At 44.0% G+C, this 20,730-nt stretch overlaps 1 protein-coding gene across 1 annotated transcript in view; it reads left to right on the top strand.

The window, feature by feature from the left end:
• SV2B (synaptic vesicle glycoprotein 2B) overlaps positions 1-20,730 on the top strand; it is a 624,280-nt gene that overhangs the window by 445,407 nt on the left and 158,143 nt on the right. The gene's annotated exons all lie outside the window — the stretch shown is intronic.

Below are 20,730 nucleotides of genomic sequence, written 5' to 3'. Positions count from 1 at the left end.
GACACTCTTCCTTTGAAATGGGTAACTGCTGTCTCCCACTGCTTGGGTTTACCTAATAGCACTGCTCTGCTATATGTTGCCATCTCCTATGCAATACCCAACTTCCCCCCTATTGCCATGGACGTCAACTCAGGAAAATGCAAGGGGCAGCAGAAGTGGCCATTATCCCCCTCATAATATCACAGGAAATAATATTGCATGACGTTTGTCATGATTATGTTATTGGGGGCGATAACATGTGGCTCTCTCCATGCTGAAATCACAGCATAGTTGCAACATTAACTAAAAAGCAATAATTCAGGCAGAGGTTCATACTGAGACTATGCTCTGCAAAAATGTCTTCAAATAAGTAGTTGGCTGCTGTAATGACCAAGTGCAAAACATAGCTTAGCATTTATCCTGGGACATTGAGAGCAACTACCAATGATAATGCATTGGCAGCACACTGGTGTTAACCAATAACTATGTGTCTACTAATTTCATTAGCAACAACAGACACTTTCATCATTGCATTTCTTCATGAACATCGATTTCCTTTGGGTTTAAGCCAGCACTGGTCTTATTACAAATCTAAAGAGCTATGGTTAATTTTTTGAAATGGCTAGAGTGGGACAGAGATGTACTTCAGTTTATTAAAGTTAAATGGCTGCACTAAGAAACAAGGTCAAAGCAGCACTTTGCATATGTGTCAGACTGTAAGTATTGCAATCATTCACTCGCATTGGCATATATCAAAGTACTAACTGCTTATATGAAAGAGACCTTGTACCTGCTGTACATTTCTTCTGGACCATCATTATATGACCGACTCAAAAATACACTGTAATTTACTCTATTTTGCAATCTCGATGTCGTCAGCACAGTCACTCATTTGAACCTCATGTTTAGTTTTGATCTAAATACAATTTTCATGCAGTGCTTAATAGAAATGGCCTGATGTCATTTTCTGGGTCACCTTGAGGTCATCTTACACAAGCTGTAACCTCATGCAGAAAGAATTAAAGCTGAATGTTGGACCTGACCTGCTGTTCAGGGTCACGCCCAAACCTTTTGCCTTTTACCCTCCATTTTGTGCTGAATTCATGTTTCTTGGGCCTTAGGACTCTATGTACTTTATGACTACTAACTAGTGCTAAAGTGATAGTGCCCTTTTCTTAAAACAAGTTCAAATTGGCTTGTACCCAATTGGCATGTTTAATTTACTAGTAAGTCCCTTGTAGCGTGGTATACCATATACCCAGGGACTGTAGGTTTAATGCTACCAGCAGGCCTGCAGTACTTATTGCACCACCCACTTATGTAGCCCTCCAAAGCATGTCCCAGGCATGCCATGCAGCCTGAATGCAGTGTCAAACTGCCATGTTAATTTGGCATTAAAACCCCCTTGCCAGGCCTTTAACTCCCCTTTTAACATAAGGCCCCCATAAGGTAAGCCCTAGGTTGCCCATAGGGCAGGGTGCAGTGTTATTAAAAAGTTGGACATGTACTTATCAGTTTTATATGCCCTGGTAATGAAAAACTTCCAAATTTGTTTTTCACTACTGTGAGGCCTACCCCTCCCTGAGGATAACATTGGAGATTCCTTATTACATTTCATAAGCTGTCATTCCTAATTTAGAGGGGGTGATATCTCATGTTTGGTACCTACAAACTGAAATGATAAACCCTCTTTAATGGTGAATTCGGATTTTTCATTCCAATTTTGAAAATGCTACTTTTACAATGTTGGCAATTCCCTGTCTCTAGCCCTTTTGTGGCTATAGCCTGGCTTGGGTCACATGATTGACAAATAGACTGTGACTGTGAAATGTGAATTCCTCCCAGGCAGTCAAACAATTGAGGGATTGGGTGTGCTTGAATGGGCCATCTGCAGGCAGGATAAGGGGTGTGGAGCTAAGCACAGTTCACTTATACCTGAGTAGGTTGTACTCTGCCTCCACACAAAGGGCCTAACAACTCTGTAGTGTCACTGCAGCCAACTTGGAGCCAGTGCAGGGAAGTCAGAATATTCCATGCACCTCAAAGAGGCTTTCCAGAAGCTTCTCCTACCTTCCAGAAGAAGGGCACCAGTGTAAAAAAATAGGACCTTGAACCCCATTTTTCGGTTCACTACTGGACCTGCCAATGGACTCTCAGAGAATTGCTTGCTGCTGTGACCTGTTGTGCACTCTGCCAGACTGATGCTGTACCTAAAAGGGCTACTTTGCTGCCTGGGCCTTCCTTGAAGCTTCAGAGGCCAGCCTTGCTCTTGAGCCCTGCATCTACACCTGCACCTAGGACTACCAGAAGGGACTCCAAAGTCTAGGTTGCTGGCCTCCTGTTCAGAGCCACAAGGACATAACAGGCTCCCAATAAACCTGAACTCTCACCTCTACCAAGCCTGAGTGAGTTCTGAACCCCCAAGAGGTATCCTCCCGGTGCTGGATCCTTGGGTACCCAAAGGGCCATTTTCCAAAACTTAGGACTTAGACAAAATTTGGCCAAAAAGTGCTCTGAGAACCAGGAAAATACCAGGACCAACCTGCTCGACTGAGGTGTGTCACCGGTTGGATTGACTTAGCAGCTTCTCCCGCTACGTTCTTCTCTGCAGCAGCAAATATGTTTCAGCGGTCCTTCTCCAAAGAGGTATCCGATCTCAAGGAACAGTTTGAAGCTACAGCCCTCTGCTTCGTCCCGCTGGAGTTTTTCTACTTCCATTAAATTGACTAAGTTTGGATATAAAAATCTTCACCGCACCTTCAACCCAAGGCCATATGACTTTGAAGCTCCCTACCCGAACAACTCCTGCAGCCTTGCCCCACTGAACTTTACCTTCTCAGACATTTTTCTTCAAGAATATTTCAAATTCCAAAGGTAAGAGCTGACCGGGCCTAATCCCCTTCTTGTACGCAAACCATGCTCCATCACTGTCGGCCTTAACATTCAACTTTGACCCGGACTGCCGCAACCAGATGTCTGCAGTTGATGCTTTGATCTTTTAGACACTAGATTTCACTTACAACTTTAGAAATTCCTAACTCCGGTTCTACTGATTGGATTTTTGTCGTTTTGGTGTCAAATAATGTATTAAAGTTTACTATAGTTTTCTAAATTTGCCTGGGGCTTTTTGTGTTGTGTTTTGACCTTATTTCTGTTTGTGTGCTGCATAAAAACTTTACATATTGCCTCTAAGTTAAACCTGACCTGGCTTGGGTCCCATGACTGACAATTAGACTGTGAATTCCTCCCAGGCAGTCCAACAATTGAGGGATTGGGTGTGCTTGAATGGGCCATCTGCAGGCAGGATGGGGGGTGGAGCTAAGCACAGTTCACTTATACCTGAGTAGGTTTGTTAGACCTGTCAGCCCTTTGGGTGGTCCCTCCTATTATTTATTTATTTTTGTCCCCTTTCTGCCTCCTAACCTTTGTTTTTCATGTCCACTGGAATTTTTAGATGTTGTCCTAGGGGTTAGGTACTCCTTGATCCCATAATTTACTTAGGCCTTGAAGCCCCCCTGTTAACATGAAACTTTAGTTTTACAAAATGGTGGCTTGTAATTGCCACAACTGCTCACCTCAGAAAATGGACCCATAGGTTAACATAGGGACACTCTAGAACCTTCCAGCTGGTTCTAGTAGCCTGAGGCTAGCCTATATAAAGGCCAGTTTAGGGCGGCCATTTTAGAGTGACCAGAGAGCTTGAGGGGAGCTTAGTGAGGAGTGAAGCGATAGTGTGGGGAGGCAGGCGCACTGTTAGAAGCTAGATCGTCCTGTGGGCCGGCTGTTCTACTCTGCTGACATGACCCCCTTTCTACCGACTAAGCCCTGACATCGCTCATTTACCTTCTGCCCTCCCCCCTGATCCTGGTGGAGTTCCTGTGAGGAGCTGTGGTTGACTGGCCTGGAAATTCCTCAGAGATAGGATTCGATCATATGGAAGTTGGCCAGCCTTCTCTCTTACTCCCCCCCCCCCCTTGTGATCTGGGCCGACCTGTCACCTTGGGAAGTGTGGAGATTAGTAGTTCAGTTCCACTTCCCCTGAAGGCTCTCCTGACCAGCCGACTTCAGAGGAAGAAAACCCTACCTGGTAGCCGCTAGCGGGTGACAATCCTGTCATTGGACTGCTGTCCCTTCATCGCGGGTTTCCGTTGTGGAGAATCGGCGGGCAGGCCAGGTGGCTGACAGCAAGGTAGTGGTTGTGGGGCCAACGCTGCAGAGATCAGCGTGTGCAGACGGAAGAACCCGGAAGAAGGGGGCGGAGAAGTGAAGAAGGCCGGGCCGCGTAAGATCTGTCCCCCTCTGACGAGTGAGGCGAGGGCCGGACGCAGACGGAGTGGAACGCCGAAGGAGACGCCGATAACTCTGGCCCAGTCAGCTGCCTAAAGTCTGCGGCGCTGGGGCCGGAATCTTCACAGAACATCTGACCCAAGATTGAAGGTGGTGACGCGGCCAGGCGAGCAGGCCGGGACTAAATTTTTCACCATCCGGTAAGGACGTGGCGGGAAGTGCTGGGCCCCCGGGACTGAGAGGGCCTCGCTTCTGTCAAAGAAGTTGTCCAGGAGGGGAGAGAGTTGGGCCTACCCGGGATAACAGCCAGAGAGTCGATAACTGTCTATCCCTGGGAGGGGACTTGGAAATTCCCCTAAGACCTTGGGTTACCTCCCCACTGTTAAACTACGCCTGGAGCAGCACGACACCAGTGCGTGGGTTTATGGTTGAGGCATTTTCTCTATTTAATGGAAATAGCCTAAATGAAAGAGTCTTCTGAATGAGGCTAAAGTTACCGTTCATGTAAGCCGAGGTAACAGAGTGGTTCTAGGGATAAGGTAGGGGCCACTCCTGTTATGCAGATCGATTAGAGACAGAGAGAATTCTTGTGGAAACCTGACATAATACTATGATTTCAGAGAAGTCTATGTAGCTTAGTTAGAATAATACAATAATCTGCCTGTCTCTACTCAGATATCCAGCTGCTTGAACTGTGGTACTAGTGTGCTATTAATGAAACTGTTGGTGGAACCTGTAAATTCGTGCCTGTAGTAACATTGAGACCTTAAGGGTAATGTATAATCTTGCCTTATTGTAAGGAGATTTGATATTGCTGTTTACTTCAACTTAAGCTGTGTATTCTTTACTGCCTAAATAAGGGAAATAGTACTGAGCTCCTTTTATTTGGGTGAGAAATGTGTCATAAATGCTAAATGTAAATGTGTATTTGCTAACAATCAAATGTAGAGTTATTTTATGTACGGAATCTAAACACTGCTAAGTAACAGAGAGAAAACAACAAAGAGTTTTTATAAAATAGCCCGTATTTTTCTAAGACTGGTGTAGTGTCTTTCTTTTCTAGTGGATGGACGCTGTGTTACTGTAAGGATGCGACGCAAGCTTAACACTTGTGCCTTTGGGATAGACCTTCCTACTTTGTGCCAAGCTACCCTATGTACACTGATAACCCCAGGTCTAACAAGGTTGTACTCTGCCTCCACACAAAGGGCCTAACAACTCTGTAGTGTCACTGCAGCCAACTTGGAGCCAGGGCAGGGAAGTCAGAACATTCCATGCACCTCAAAGAGGCTTTCCAGAAGCTTCTCCTACCTTCCAGAAGAAGGACACCAGTGTAAAAAAATAGGACCTTGAACCCCATTTTTCGGTTCACTACTGGACCTGCCAATGGACTCTCAGAGAATTGCTTGCTGCTGTGACCTGTTGTGCACTCTTCCAGACTGATGCTGTACCTAAAAGGGCTGCTTTGCTGCCTGGAGCCTTCCTTGAAGCTTCAGAGGCCAGCCTTGCTCTTGAGCCCTGCATCTACACCTGCACCTAGGACTACCAGAAGGGACTCCAAGGTCTAGGTTGCTGGCCTCCTGTTCAGAGCCACAAGGACATAACAGGCTCCCAATAAACCTGAACCCTCACCTCTACCAAGCCTGAGTGAGTTCTGAACCCCCAAGAGGTATCCTCCCGGTGCTGGGTACTTGGGTACCCAAAGGGCCATTTTGCAAAACTTAGGACTTAGAGAAAATTTGGCCAAAAGTGCTCTGAGAACCAGGAAAATACCAGGACCAACCTGCTCGACTGAGGTGCATCACCGGTTGCATTGACTTAGCAGCTTCTCCCGCTACGTTCTTCTCTGCAGCAGCAAATATGTTTCAGCGGTCCTTCTCCAAAGAGGTATCCGATCTCAAGGAACAGTTTGAAGCTACAGCCCTCTGCTTCGTCCCGCTGGAGTTTTTCTACTTCCATTAAATTGACTAAGTTTGGATATAAAGATCTTCACTGCAGCTTCAACCCAAGGCCATCAGACGTTGAAGCTCCCTACCCGAACAACTCCTGCAGCCTTGCCCCACTGAACTTTACCTTCTCAGACATTTTTCTTCAAGAATATTTCAAATTCCAACGGTAAGAGCTGACCGGGCCTAATCCCCTTCTTGTACGCAAACCATGCTCCATCACCGTCGGCCTTAACATTCGACTTTGACCCGGACTGCCCCAATCAGATGTCTGCAGTTGGTGCTTTGATCTTTTAGACACTAGATTTCACTTACAACTTTAGAAATTCCTAACTCCGGTTCTACTGATTGGATTTTTGTCGTTTTGGTGTCAAATAATGTATTAAAGTTTATTATAGTTTTCTAAATTTGCTTGGGGTTTTTTGTGTTGTGTTTAGACCTTATTGCTGTTTGTGTGCTGCATAAAAACTTTACATATTGCCTCTAAGCTAAACCTGACTGCTTTTGTGCCAAGCTACCCAGGGTTAAGCACAGAATAATTTAGTGACTCACCCTGCAAGGGATTGTGGCTGTTTTTTGACCAGGGCTCACACCTCAGTCAACCAACAACCTACCTTCTCACACTAAAGAACTAACCTTTGAAGTAAAACAGAAAGAAATACCCATCTAGCAGGTATATTTCATAATGTAAATCTAGTAAACCTGGGCTCAGTCTCAGCTTCCTCAAAGTGTTTGATATTAGGCAAATATCACGGTGTTTCCTGTTTCTTCATTATCACATATGAGAGCACCTTGAAATTTGTGAGATTGGGATGGGTGCTGTACAAAACGCTCTCTTCTATTCTGATTTAATAGATAATAATGTTGCTCCACACATAATAAGGAGATAATCGACCTATGGGCTGAACATGACAACTGACTTTCTTCGTATTTCACTAATGGCATTGTCGTTAGAGTGGGGGTGGGGTACATGAATGTTTTTAAGTTCATGCCTAGAAAGTAGCACTGTTAATGAACGTCTATCAATGCAGTACAGTTTTTTTAAGCCTAATATTTTTACATGTTTGTTGGACCTGGCCCTTTCTGCAGGGTTATCCCAAACGTTTTGCCTTCCTTCTCCCTTTTTCTGTTCCTCTTTTTGTTGGCTTTAGAACTCTGAGCACTATACTACTGTTAACCTAGGCTAAAGTGCACGTGCTCTCTCCCCAAAACATGGTATGATTGGTCTACACCTATTTTGTATATTTGATTTACCTGTAAGTCCCTTATAATGTGGCATACCATGTAACCAGAGCCTTTAAATTAAATGCTACTAGTAGGCCTGCAGCACTTTTTGTGCCACCCACAATTAGTTGCCCTTTGTTGTATGATTTACAAGCCAAACATTTCTATCGCTCAATTTTAGCAAAGGGATTTAGAGCCGACCAACACCCTTAGCTCAGCCTGTTAAAGGTGTTTGTCTGCCCACCTATAGTGCGTAATCATTTGAAAGACACTGGCTGTTCTCCTTTCTGTTATGCAGCTTTCTGCCTTCCCATCATTCTTCTGTGCTGCTGTTTGTGACATTCACGCCCATGTTCCCGAAGGAGGCGTAGACTGGCAGCAGGTCCCACAGCTAAAGTCATTTCAGGCGGGAGGCGTGACTGTAGAGTTCATTCAGTCTGACAGCGCTCTGCTTGGAGGACTTGGGAAGCAAAGCAGCTTTACTCTGCTGCAGCTTTACTCTGCTGCAGCTTTACTCTAGTGTCCAGTTCCCATCTTCAACATTCCTTGAGCTGACAGGGCACACGAGGAACGAACTGGACGCTGTTCACTCTCAATAGGTTTCCAAAAAAACATTCCTTGCATAAGTGGCGAACCAAACTCCTAAGCATGAGGAGGTCTCTTGCAGTAATGTATGCTATTGATGTTTCAGCACTGCAGAACGATAAATCAGTATTCTCTGGTTATTGTCATCTATACAGGGGTTGCAAGGACCATGCCAGGGGTCACAGGCTGAATATCAGAGGTAGCTACTGCAACTCCTGGTGACCCTTAAATGATGTTCATGCCGTTAGCCGCACTTTAGCTAATTTTCACTGTTAGTATCCATCTTCCTTCTCCTTGTTTGACTTGTTTTTTATTGAAATTTAAACATGAAAAGCACACATGTAGCAATAGCGTCAATTTCGTAGCTCAGTGGGCAGCAGCAGCAGGTCACAAAATAATCACGGATTAAAGTCACCAACTACACTTAGGTGCTGATTTTCTAGTTTTCCATGTAACACAGCACAGCAACAAAGGTTGCTGTGTTAATTGGTATGCAGTGGAGACCGCAGAACAGCCCCATATCTACTAAAATACAGAACTGTTTTTCTCTCCCAACAGCGCTAGTGCACTTTGTATGCCATGGTCCAATGCACACACCCTTACACCATTGTGTAATGGTGTTTCCATTCATTAGAGCATTCGTTTTGTATTGGAACAGCTCCTTAATGCAAAGGAGAAAATTGTGATACTTGCATTACTTTAGGCAACTTTCAAATGAAAATCAGAATTTGCATTAGAAAGTGAATCCCAATACAACATTTTGTGCTGGATTTGCATCCCTTTTGTGAACCCATGAACCCTGCAATAGTCGAGTTGCAGACCCATTAACACTTTGGACCCACATCTCCTTCCTTGTAAGGAAGGCTTAAGTGTTGTCCTTGCTGCAACTCTAAAGGAATAATGGCAAAAAGAAAGAACAACAATTCATTAATTAGGGCAGGAAGGTAGAAAGGTTGGTGATGGTAAGACATTGGAAAGGGGAATGCCAGTGGCGTAACAAAACTTGAGGGGGCTCCCCTTCAATGCACATGGAGACCCTCCCACCCCGCGAGGAGCGCGACGATCCGGAAGTGAACAGTCTAGGCCCACCACCTTTCAATTAGCCCCACTACTCAAAAACTTTAAACATTTAATGAAAGGCCTCTATATTGTCTTGCTCAAAGTTCTAATGAATTGAGTTGAGAAATGCTATGCCATTTGTCACTTGTGGTTTGAGAGTCTGCCATTTATTGCAGTACTACCCTTTTACCTGTGTTTGGTACTCTTTTGTAACATGCACACATCACTTTTCTCTTGTAACACACTGTTTGCTACCTCTTACATTTTGTTTGCTTTCGATACTTGCACAAGTACCACCATTGCCTACGTAACGTTTGTTCTTGTGTTTGAGTGTCCTCCATTTATTGCAGTATTATACCTCTACTTGTACTTTGTGCCCTTTTGTAACCTGCACACATGTCACTTTTTCCTCCTGTAATGCACCGTTTGCTACCTCTTGTATTTTGTTTGTTCACGATTGTCACTTTTGCCTCATGTAATGTAACGTTTGCTTTTGTAATTTGTTCACTTGTAATGTTCTCATGTATCAGTTCTGTTCCTATTTTGAAGCACCATGACACCTTCGGGTAAAGTCTGCGCTATATAAAAACGCATAAATAAATAAATAAATAAATAAACTGAGACAGCAATCAGAACAATGTCAAGGAGCGGTCCTATTGTCTCAGGAACTGCCTATCACTAAAGAACAAAGAACAACTACATAGGATCTGAATTAGAATTGACATTGATGGAAAATAACTTGAAAATAATAAAGACAAATACATTTGTACAGACTCTACTACCCAAGCAGTACATACAATATAACTCAGTATCCTTCCAGCTTCAAGAGAAATTAACTCGTATGAACTATCTTTATGCCACACACTTGCGTCTGTCAGGGGTTGTGCATGATAATAACCAATGTAGAGCATTTAAAATGAACTGAGGAATCAATTTCCACCATCATGGCTATCTTAGTTAGCAGGACAAAAACAGGCAGGCAAACAAGACTGGAGATGAGAATTGCTTGGATGCTTCAGAACATTGATGCAGATGCGCATCTGTTTGTATTTATCATGTCTTTAGTGTAAATAATGCAAATTACAAGATTTAAGGCACACATATTACAGACAAGTGCTAACAATACCATAAATAACACATTATGTAGAATAAACACAAACCATATCAGCAAGTACCTAAAGACAGAATCTTTACTAATTGTAGTTGGTGAAGCAATGGAAAATGTGCTAATACAACTATCCACTTTTCCTCTTGCATCAAGGTAAAAATACTTTCAAAGTGCATGATAAAAACAAGTCCTGCAGTAGGCACAAATGCATGCACAGAGAACACTGATAGACAGAATGCAGAACAATGTCATACATTCACCTAAGTTCAGAGATCTGGGCCTAAATCCATCGTTGTTTTGCTCACCATGCCATTCCAGTTTGAACACAGCCATATGCAAATCAGTCTTGACCCTGTGCCCAGTGTGAACAGTTTATCCCGAACCGCCAGGCCAGGTCTTCCCTGGACTGAAGACAAGCATCCTAGGACCGGTTTAAGGGTTTCACCCCTCATCAGCCAGTATAGCTTGACTCCAGTGGCATGGAGAGTACAGGACCCACGTCTGGGCATACCCATCCCGCTTGGGTTGACAAATGCAAAATGAACAATTGATGGACAGAATGCAGAACAATGTAATACAGGCATTCCGGTACAGAGATCTAGGCCTAAATCCATTGTTTTTTTCCTCACCATGCCATTCCAGTTTGAACCCAGCCATATGCAAATCAGTCTTGACCCTGTGCCCAGTGTGAACAGTTTAGCCCGAACTGCCAGGCCAGGTCCTCCCTTGACTGAAGACAAGCATCCTCGGACCGGTTTCAGGGTTTTATCCTTAATCAGCCAGTATAGCTTGACTCCAGGGGCATGGAGAGCACCGGACCCATGCCTGGGCATACCCGTCCCACTCGCGGTGACAAATGCAAAAAGAACAATTTTTGTACAGAATGCAGAACAATGTCATACATTCACCCTACTACAGAGATCTGGGCCTAAATCCATGTGTTTTTTTGGTCACCATGCCATCCCAGTTTGAATCCAGCCATTTGCAAATCAGTCTTGACCCTGTGCCCAATTGGAACAGTCCAGCCCGAACTGCCAGGCCAGGTCCTCCCTGGACTGAAGACAAGCATCCTAGGACTGGTTTCGGGGTTTCACCCCTCATCAGCCAGGATATTCACAGGGTCAACACTGATTTTCATATAGCTGTGTCTGAACTGGGGTGGCGAAGGGAGCTAAAGAATGATGATGGATCCAACTCATATCTGTGACTGGCAGTGAGTGTCTGAAAAGTTTCAGAACTCCGTCCATCATCTTGTGCTTTGTTCGTCCTTAGTTGACAGGGTATGCCCAGACATGGGTCCCTTGCTCACTTTGCCACTGGATTCAAGCTAGCCTGGCTGATGAAGGGTGTTACCCAGAAACCGCTCCCAGGATGCTTGTTTCCGGTCCAGGGAAGACATGGCTTGGCAGTTCTGGCAGGACTATTCCCATGAGGTACAGGGTCAAGACTGATTTGCATATAGCTGTGTCTGAATTGGGTGGCGAAGAGAGCTAAAGAACGATGATGGATACAACAATGGAGTATCTGAAAAGTTTCAGTGCTCCGTCCATCATCTCCTTGTGTAGGCAATAATTAAGCAAGGTTAGTCAAACAATTAACCTTTTGGTTTGTGCATGAAGGCACAAATATTTAAAAGTGACGTATCAAACAAAAACAGATGCAACAGCTTACAAAAATCAAACCAGTTTAATCAAACTATTTCCTTTGGTTTGTGCATCTAGGTGCAAATATGTCAAAGTGACCGGCAACACAATAACAAGTTCAGCATCATAAAAATCAAACCCTTATGCAAACAATTCCCTTTTTGAGTGTAAACAAACAATACCCTTTTTGAAGGTGCAAAGATTTTAAAGTTATTGGTGAAACAACAACAAGCTCAGCAGACATTTTTGTGGATGTTGCATGAAGCATGAATACAACATTTCTCTGCAAAATGCATGTAAGAGACTCTCACACATCACCCACATTAAGAATACATTCCAGTAAAATGGTATTTCAAACTTTCTGCTTATGATTCAAGGTCACCAGGGTAAGACTCTGTAACTCTGTAGAACAGAGCTGGCTCTATCAGCCCCCTCCCCCCGAAGGCTGGGGCCTTGGGTTTGAGCCCACTTTGCCCATGCCTTAAAACGTGAATGTGCCTGAAAGGGATACTCATCCTGTCCCTGCAGCACATTTCTAACTTGTGGCCATTAACTGGGCCCTGCAAAGGAAAAGCACCCTTCCCTGTGCAACTCTGTTTTCATGATATTAATAAGAGAGGCTGGAGGGACGGGGAATGAGGCATCAATATTACAGCCACTGGCCCGGTACACCTCCCAGATAACCTGCACCGCCACCAGCACCATTCAATGGGTCTTAGTCGTGATAGCAGGGTGACGCGACTGAAAATATACTGCACATCTGCACCTTAGTGGGTCAGGTGCTGGTGTCTTAGTACCAATTGCATTGCAGGCTGCACTGCTTCACTTCGCTTACTTCACACTGGCATTGGCAGCAATCTGAACAGTGGCAGGGCCAGAGTAGATGCATCGCTGGTTCAGTCCAGTCCAGTTTCGAATTCCACTGTGAGGTGCGTGCAACCACAACCCTCACATGACTGACGCACCCTCCTGTGCCCCACTCTGAAGACCATGGTGCGTGTGGTCATCATCACCGTGCAGCAGGAGCTCGTTTCTGCATGCGTGCCTTGCACAAATGTGAGTGTGAGTGTGCGGCACTGCGCAGCCATGTAAGCCAAATCTTTGTCTCCAGGCAGGCCAAGGGGCACGCATAATAAATTAATAATGGTCTGCAGCCCAGGCCCATGGCCATAATAATAAGTGAAGTATACTGGCATGGCAGAAGGCAATTTAAACACGGCGCAGAGACTGTGCATGGAAGCTGAGATTCAGACTGTTCTTGTGCCAATACTGCTGCTAATTAAACTAATTGGTCCACACCCCATCAACCCACAACTCTGTCCTGCACTCAGCTCAATCTCAGAGCCAGTTTGTATTTGTGGTCAGTGTTTCCCCTGGACCTCGGGGGCCCCGCACCATGGGGGCTGCAGGGGCTATTGTTATACCAGTGGGGGATGCACCCATTATTAGTAACTACAATGTACCACTTGGTGGTGCATTGTGTATTCATTTTCAAATACAGTTGTCTTAGCCAAGAGACAGATTCTAACCTCAATGACTCAGTCTTAATTCTTACACAGATGTCTCATTTTAGAGATTGGAGATTTCTGGAGATTCCTCCATTCTGGGCTCTACATCTGCTTGCAGTACCTTAGTTCTCCTGTCTGAGACAACCAGTCACTAATAGAGTTGTTTTCAATTTTCTAAACATCCTGTTGCTGATGCTGCTATGCTGTTTTTGCTTTTGCCAGTGGCATTGCTCTCAGATTATTGCAATCACTTTCATTTGTGTCTCTCTCGAACTGTGTTGCCTTAGGCTGGTGGGTACTGGGAGCTCCAAATGTAAATGAGGTGTCCTCATGCACCTTTGTACTCTGCGTCTCTCTTTTGTTTCTCGTATCTTGGGTCACATATTGTTTCTTTTATCATTGAATACTTCATCCAGTACTATCCCTCCATCTCCTCTCCATGTTTGTCTTCCTCTGTGGGCACAAAGCCACTCTCCATTTCTGGCATTTACTTGGCCAATGCCATCTGACATGTCTTCCAGGGATCACATAGGAAGGGTTAACCACAACCTCTGCTTAACGACTCCACTTTGATCTAAATTATTAGACCCTATAGACCCTGGATATCCAAACTGCAATGGTCCCATTTCCAGCAATTTTATTAATTCAGTTTCACTCCTACCACCTTACCCTAGTGCAGTGTCCTGCATCTTCCCTTCTGCTTCCTGGCCATGACCTACAGGACCTTTCTCTAACAGCCAGAGTGTCAATCTTTCCCAAATGAATAAAGACCTGATTTAGAGTTTGGCAGATAGGTTACACCATCGCAAGTGTGATGGGTGTCCAGTCCACCTTATTGCAAGTGCGTTATATCTTATGTCTCTTGTAATAAGGAGGACTGGATATCTGTCGCATTTGTGAGTACTGTTTGGTCAAACGCTAAACTAGGCCTTAAGTGTTTATTATTTTCATCATTTCAACACATATATTTGCATTTTTCAACTGCTTAGACTTCCATTGTTGCACTCTCACATTCCCTTCTACTGGCTCTACTGAAGTGTTCTTGTCTGTCTCACTACACCATTTTGCTCATTTTGTCTTCCCCACTGAAGTATTTAATTCCTGATTTTTACCCCATAGACATCAAGGCCTTCTATCTTGTCCTGGCTCAAGGACCAGGAGAAAGAGAAGTGTACGAAATTTGTTTAGTAGCTGAGAAGGGAAAGCCCACCCAAATAATAAACACAATCTTTGTCAGGCAGAACCACTGAAGTCACAAAATAAACATGTGGTAGCTTGGTCCAAAAGCAATTAGGCTTAACTTAGATGCAATTGGTAAAGTATGTATGCTGCACTCAAAAGTAATCAATTGAAAACACAACACAAGAATAATCCCGAAACAATTTTGAGACTTGAGTACATTTCAATAAATAAAATGATTGCAAAACAACAAAAATCCAATAAGTAGAATCAGAGATATGGATTTTAAACATTTGAACATAAAATAGTGCCAAAAAGCACAAAGTGCCAAATGCAGGTATATGGTTGTGCTAGACCAAGTCACAATCAAAAGTTAAAGCTGTCTGTGATGGATTGCCGGTAGGATAAAGGGGCCAGGTTTGCCCCGGTGGAAAGTTTACCTTTCAACTTTGAAACCTTTATGGCGAAGAAGCATTCATCGATGAGTCACCAGTAGGCCTGGGTGTGAATTTCCACTCCGCTTGCAGAGTTTGTGGAGTTTCTCCTACTCTGCACTCTGCATCGAGTGTGGAGTTCCAAAAAACTCTGCGTATCGGCGCAGAGCATAGTTTTTCCTCTTGCATGGCAAACCAACATTAAGCCCGCAAGCGCGAGTGAGGTAAATCGTACTCCAGACCACCTCCAGGTAAGATCTCTCAACGCAGGTGGTATCAACAGGTTGCTATTGCTTGCGTTGAGAAACGTTCTGCTTGCGCTGAGGAAGCTGTTGCTTGATAACGTGTGATAACGAGATGATATTTTATTTGGTCCTGAATGAGACGTGCTGCTGTGTGCAGGATGACCATTAGGGATGCTAGTACAGAGTCTGGGAGGACATCAAGCAGGATTTTATCAGCATCCAGATGCGAGTGTACAAGGAATTGAAAAGTGGTGCTGAAGTTGCATTCTACAAGAAATAATTTCCCTTTCTTTAGAAGAAAGAGATGATACCAGGCTGACTTTGTTTTCTTGGTAATGTGTTCCGTGAGGGTGAATGAATATCAAAGTGACTTTGCATTCAGTGAGATTTGGGGCTTGAAACCATCAAGATTCATGTCATTTAGCCAGGTGTGCACTGTTTTTTGTTCATTGTTCTTGGCAAATATTTAGAATTCTGCCTTTGTGGGATTGGGCTGCAGATAGTTCTGGAAGCGATGCAGGCAGTGTTTGAGAGGTTGGATGTCTGAAGGACAGGATACTTTCAACTAGATTTGCGTATCAGCAGTATCAGCAGTATATTGGTGAATCTGATGCTGTTATCTATGAGCATAGCACACAGGGATTCCTGGATGAGTTTGAAGAGTAACAGGAGACAGTATAGAACAATGGGGAACCCCTAAAGGATCGGGATTTTTTGGAAGCTGGAAGGGCCTGTGTGAACAAAGTGGTGTTGATTGACAAGATGAGATGAGATGTTTCTTCTTCTGAATATAACAGCTTTCCAGTTCCTTCTCAGCTGTTTCTGGACTGTTCATTATGTTGTACCTTTTTCTTTATTTTCAATCGACTGGTGCCTGGCGTCGAGTTTTTTTTTTTTTTTTCCACTTATACATTTTAACTCCAAAGTAACTCTTCCTAAGTGACACCAGTTTTTCCACGTGTATATGAAGTGTGGTAAGACACTGTGGTTACTGAAGGGATTTGCCCTGTCCTCGGGTAATCAAATCAAAGACTGATTCACTGATACTCATGCTCTGCTATTGATGCAGCCAACAATTTGATTATTTCTCTCCTAGAGATTGGCAATGTTATCTTGGCAGTGATGACTCAGTCTTTGTTCATTGTGAGGCCATATAGTATTCTAAAGCCAGTCTCATATCTTAAATAGTAAAGTTAGAGCGCATCCTTCCACCATATACTGACTACCCATCAATATAGGAATCAGAATTCAAATAGTCTTCCTAGCTTGCAAAGCCTTGGACTTGAACAAAGACACCGATTTGTCAAGTCTGCATGCGATATAAAGAGGTCAAGAGGACTTAGTCACAGGGACTCATTGTACTTTAAAGTATCAAGATTCCAAACTACTCAAGCTTGAACCCAGTTTTTTACTGGAGCTGTTACTGATTTCAGGAACATACTCCTTGATGGATGGGTGGATGAATGAATGAATGAAATTTGTAGAGCGCACAAATACCCAAAGGTGTCAAGGTACTAAAGACTCAAAACCCAACAGAGAGAAGTGACACAGAAGATCTTTGCAGCTAAACAGAGTTATGAAGTGAAAATGCATGTTTTAAGACTCCTGGACAGCAGTTGATTGTCCATAAGAGGATGTAATGATACGAATTGTTCCAAAGTTTAGCTTGAGAAAACAATCTGCCACCCCATCTATTACTCCGGATTCTGGGCACAGCTACAAATGTACCCACAGCTGAGCAAAGGGGCTTGCTAGGTACATACCATTGAAAAGTAGTTCTAAAAATGCCAGATGAAATTGTGTGAGGCCTTGGACTCAAGGCACAGAGCCTTAAACACAATTATTTTTCTACTGAGAGCCAATGCAGATTCTTAAGTTCCTGAGAGATCAGCTGATATTTAGGAATGTCAAGAATCATCCAAGCAGCTGCATTTTGCACTGCCAGGAGCTTATTGAGAGAGCATTGATTGATGAAATATTTTGAATTACATTATTCTAGTGAGGAGGAGTCCAGAGCAAATACTACCTCTTGCCATGAAGCATTAGAAATATAAGAAAACAAATTATTTAAGGATCGTATTACATAGAAGAACACAGAAACAGTATGACTAACTTGGCAGTCAGTGGTAAGCTTGTGATCAACAATCACCCCCACATTTTTCATCAACCTAACTGGTGTTGAGGGGGGCAGTGCCAAAGACCTCTAGTCATCAGAGAAGTATCCAAATGGAACGCTTGCTACCAAAAGCAACAACCTCCATCTTGTCTGAATTTAATATTAGTAATTATTCATCTTCCAGTCACACGTTTCCCTCATACAATTCTTGAAGTTTAGAGCACCAAGTGTACATCTCTAATGGTAACAATAATTTGGGTGTTGTCCGCACAGCACCTGGAGACCAAAGGGCTGAATCACTCTGCAAGGGGTAAAACATATAGTTTAAACAACGTTGGACTTCGGGATGATTTTTGAGGAACACCGAGGGTAGAGAAAATGGGTTGGAACAAATCTGTCCATACATGATTGATTGGGTCATTTCTGATAGAAAGGATTCAAGTAAGTCAAGTGCCTTGCCCTTGATTCCTAGAGGGGAAAGATGAAAACCCCGAAGTGTGGGAGACACAGGGTCAAAACTACAGACAGATCTAGCATGAAAAGTGCAACAGCCTCACTGCCGTCCATCACAGATCTGATGTGGTCTACAGCTGTCACCAGTGCAGATTTAATGCTATACTCACTTCTGAAGTTTGTTGGAGATGGATCTAGGAGCTTGTTGGTATCAACAAAAGATGTGAGAAATTTGTGGAGATGTTTTTCAAGAATCTTAGCAGGTGTGGGCAACAAAGATATGGGGCAGTAATTTTAAGTTCCTTGGAATCAATGTTAGTTTTTTTTTTAATGAGAGGAATGACTATAGGTTCTTTCCATGCCTTTCGAAAACAACCGGACACAATAAGAGTTGAGCATAGGTTTTAGGTGATTGCCAATAATATCAGGAAATTCAAAGTGCCCCACTAGAAAGTACGCCATCTTTCTGCTAAAGTTTATTAAGTTGCCTTCTTTCGGTAACACAGTGACTTTTGACAAACATTTGTTTACATGTCAGTGCAGGATAGGATGCCTCAAAACTCCATTTGCATACATTTCAACTTTGTAGGCACACTATCATGACACCTTGAACATTCAGTGTGATGTATAGAGTTCACTGTGCAAATGTCATGGCTTACTGCTGCCCAGTAGGTGACGACGCTATCAAGGTAACATAAACAATTGTGCCCTGACTAAAACCTCGACATGCCAACATGAGCACTGTCTACTTATTTATACAAACACACTTCCTCGTTAAAATTAGAGTAGCCCTCTACTGACACTTTGAGGCCGCGGTACATCGGAATTACAGCTCAGCTGATACCTTTCCTCTCCTTAAGGGATGTCTCGCTCTACACCAAGACAGGCAGCCTGATGATACTTACCCAAAGGTAATGGGGAGTTAGGTCACCCGTCAGGGATTCTTTGCAGATAACTCACCCTAGGTTAGAGGAGGTTAGAAGCGTTAGATAGGAGCACACTACAATATATTATTATACACTAAATACATACCAGCATATATTCAATGTTTTAGCACAGTGGTGAAATTGTTAAGTCTCTCCACCGTTCTATATTGCTGATTATGGTAATATGTTTTGTTCTATTATTAATTGCGGTACAAAAGGGGGTGGTGATGGACAGAGCATCTGAACCAATCAAACACTCACACCCAGTCAAAAGATCTGGGTTTGATCCATCACCGTTCTTTAGCCCACTCTGCCACCCCAGTTCAGACATGGCTATATGCAAGTCAGTCTGACCCTGTGCCTCATGGGAACAGTCCAGCCCGAACTGCCAAGCCATGCCTTCCCTGGACCGGTAACAAGCTTCCGAGGACCGGTTTCTGGCATTCCAGCCGTCTTCAGCCCGGCTTGCTTGAATCCAGTGGCAAAGTGAGCAAGGGACTCACGTCTGAGCATACCCTGCCACACTTATGGCGGCCAAAGCGGTACAAAAGGGGGTGGTGATGGACGGAGCATCTGAACCAATCAAACACTCACACCCAGGCAAAAGATCTGGGTTTGCTCCATCACCGTTCTTTAGCCCACTCTGCCACCCCAGTTCAGACATGGCTTTATGCAAATCAGTCTGACCCTGTGCCTCATGGGAACAGTCCAGCTCGAACTGCCAAGCCATGCCTTCCCTGGACCGGTAACAAGCTTCCGAGGACCGGTTTCTGGCATTCCAGCCGTCTTCAGCCCGGCTTGCTTGAATCCAGTGGCAAAGTGAGCAAGGGACTCATGTCTGAGCATACCCTGCCACACTTATGGCGGCCAAAGTGGTACAAAAGTGGGTGGTGATGGACGGAGCATCTGAACCAATCAAACACTCACACCCAGTCAAAAGATCTGGGTTTGATCCATCACCGTTCTTTAGCCCACTCTGCCACCCCAGTTCAGGGATGGCTATATGCAAATCAGTCTGACCCTGTGCCTCATGGGAACAGTCCAGCCCGAACTGCCAAGCCATGCCTTCCCTGGACCGGTAACAAGCTTCCGAGGACCGGTTTCTGGCATTCCAGCCGTCTTCAGCCCAGCTTGCTTGAATCCAGTGGCAAAGTGAGCAAGGGACTCACGTCTGAGCATACCCTGCCACACTTATGGCGGCCAAAGCGGTACAAAAGGGGGTGGTGATGGACGCTGTCCCCTTTTTGTACTATTATTAATTGCAGCAAACATATTCTACTCAAGATTTTCACTGCTTCAATAAATATTGACACTGCAGGTTGTAATTCTTGCGTATGTAAATTGGGTATGCATAGGAGTCTGGGCAAAAAGGTTCTAGATCTGTTACAACTATTTTCTTGGGGGATCAGGGTTGTCATGATCTGAGGTTGAACACACATGTGTTACCCTGCAAGGGTAGGGGTTCGGATCGTACACTGTGAGCTAGCAGGACTATAAGCCAACATATCCTGATGGTGTGCACAAAATCATTCTGGCACAATCCTGACATTTATGTTGTCCTACAAATGCACAGTTTTATCAAAGGAGACTCAAACCGTACGACAGAGCCAAATGCAAAGTCTTAGGAGGACAGGAATTGATCGGGGACACTGACTTTATGTTGTGAATAAGGGCCTAAACTTGAGGCATAGAAAGTGCAGGAAAAAAGCAGGATGCTGGCATTAGATGTCTCTACTCTGTACAAGCAACAATGGTCCCATGCATACAAGAGATATGTAAAGAATAAATATAGACAGAGTCAATCTATATTGCGAGTGACATGTCCAGCCGGACAGTGGTCTTCAAAGTTTGCTCAATATACAGGTCATTAAAACACAAGAAGTACCTTCCACAATTCAACCGGTGTGGTACACAAGCCTGTGCCCAGCACTAACAGAACGGGTACAGAAGGTGAATATAGAGAGCGAAGAAGGGTTTTTTAAGGCAAAAGGACGTTTTTCTGTCATAAATACAGTTGTACAGAATTTGTAAACATAGC

The sequence above is a fragment of the Lissotriton helveticus genome, chromosome 3_1, assembly GCF_964261635.1.
Source record: "Lissotriton helveticus chromosome 3_1, aLisHel1.1, whole genome shotgun sequence".
NCBI classification, from domain to species: Eukaryota; Metazoa; Chordata; class Amphibia; order Caudata; family Salamandridae; genus Lissotriton; species Lissotriton helveticus.
This window is presented reverse-complemented; position numbering and strand designations above follow the sequence as displayed.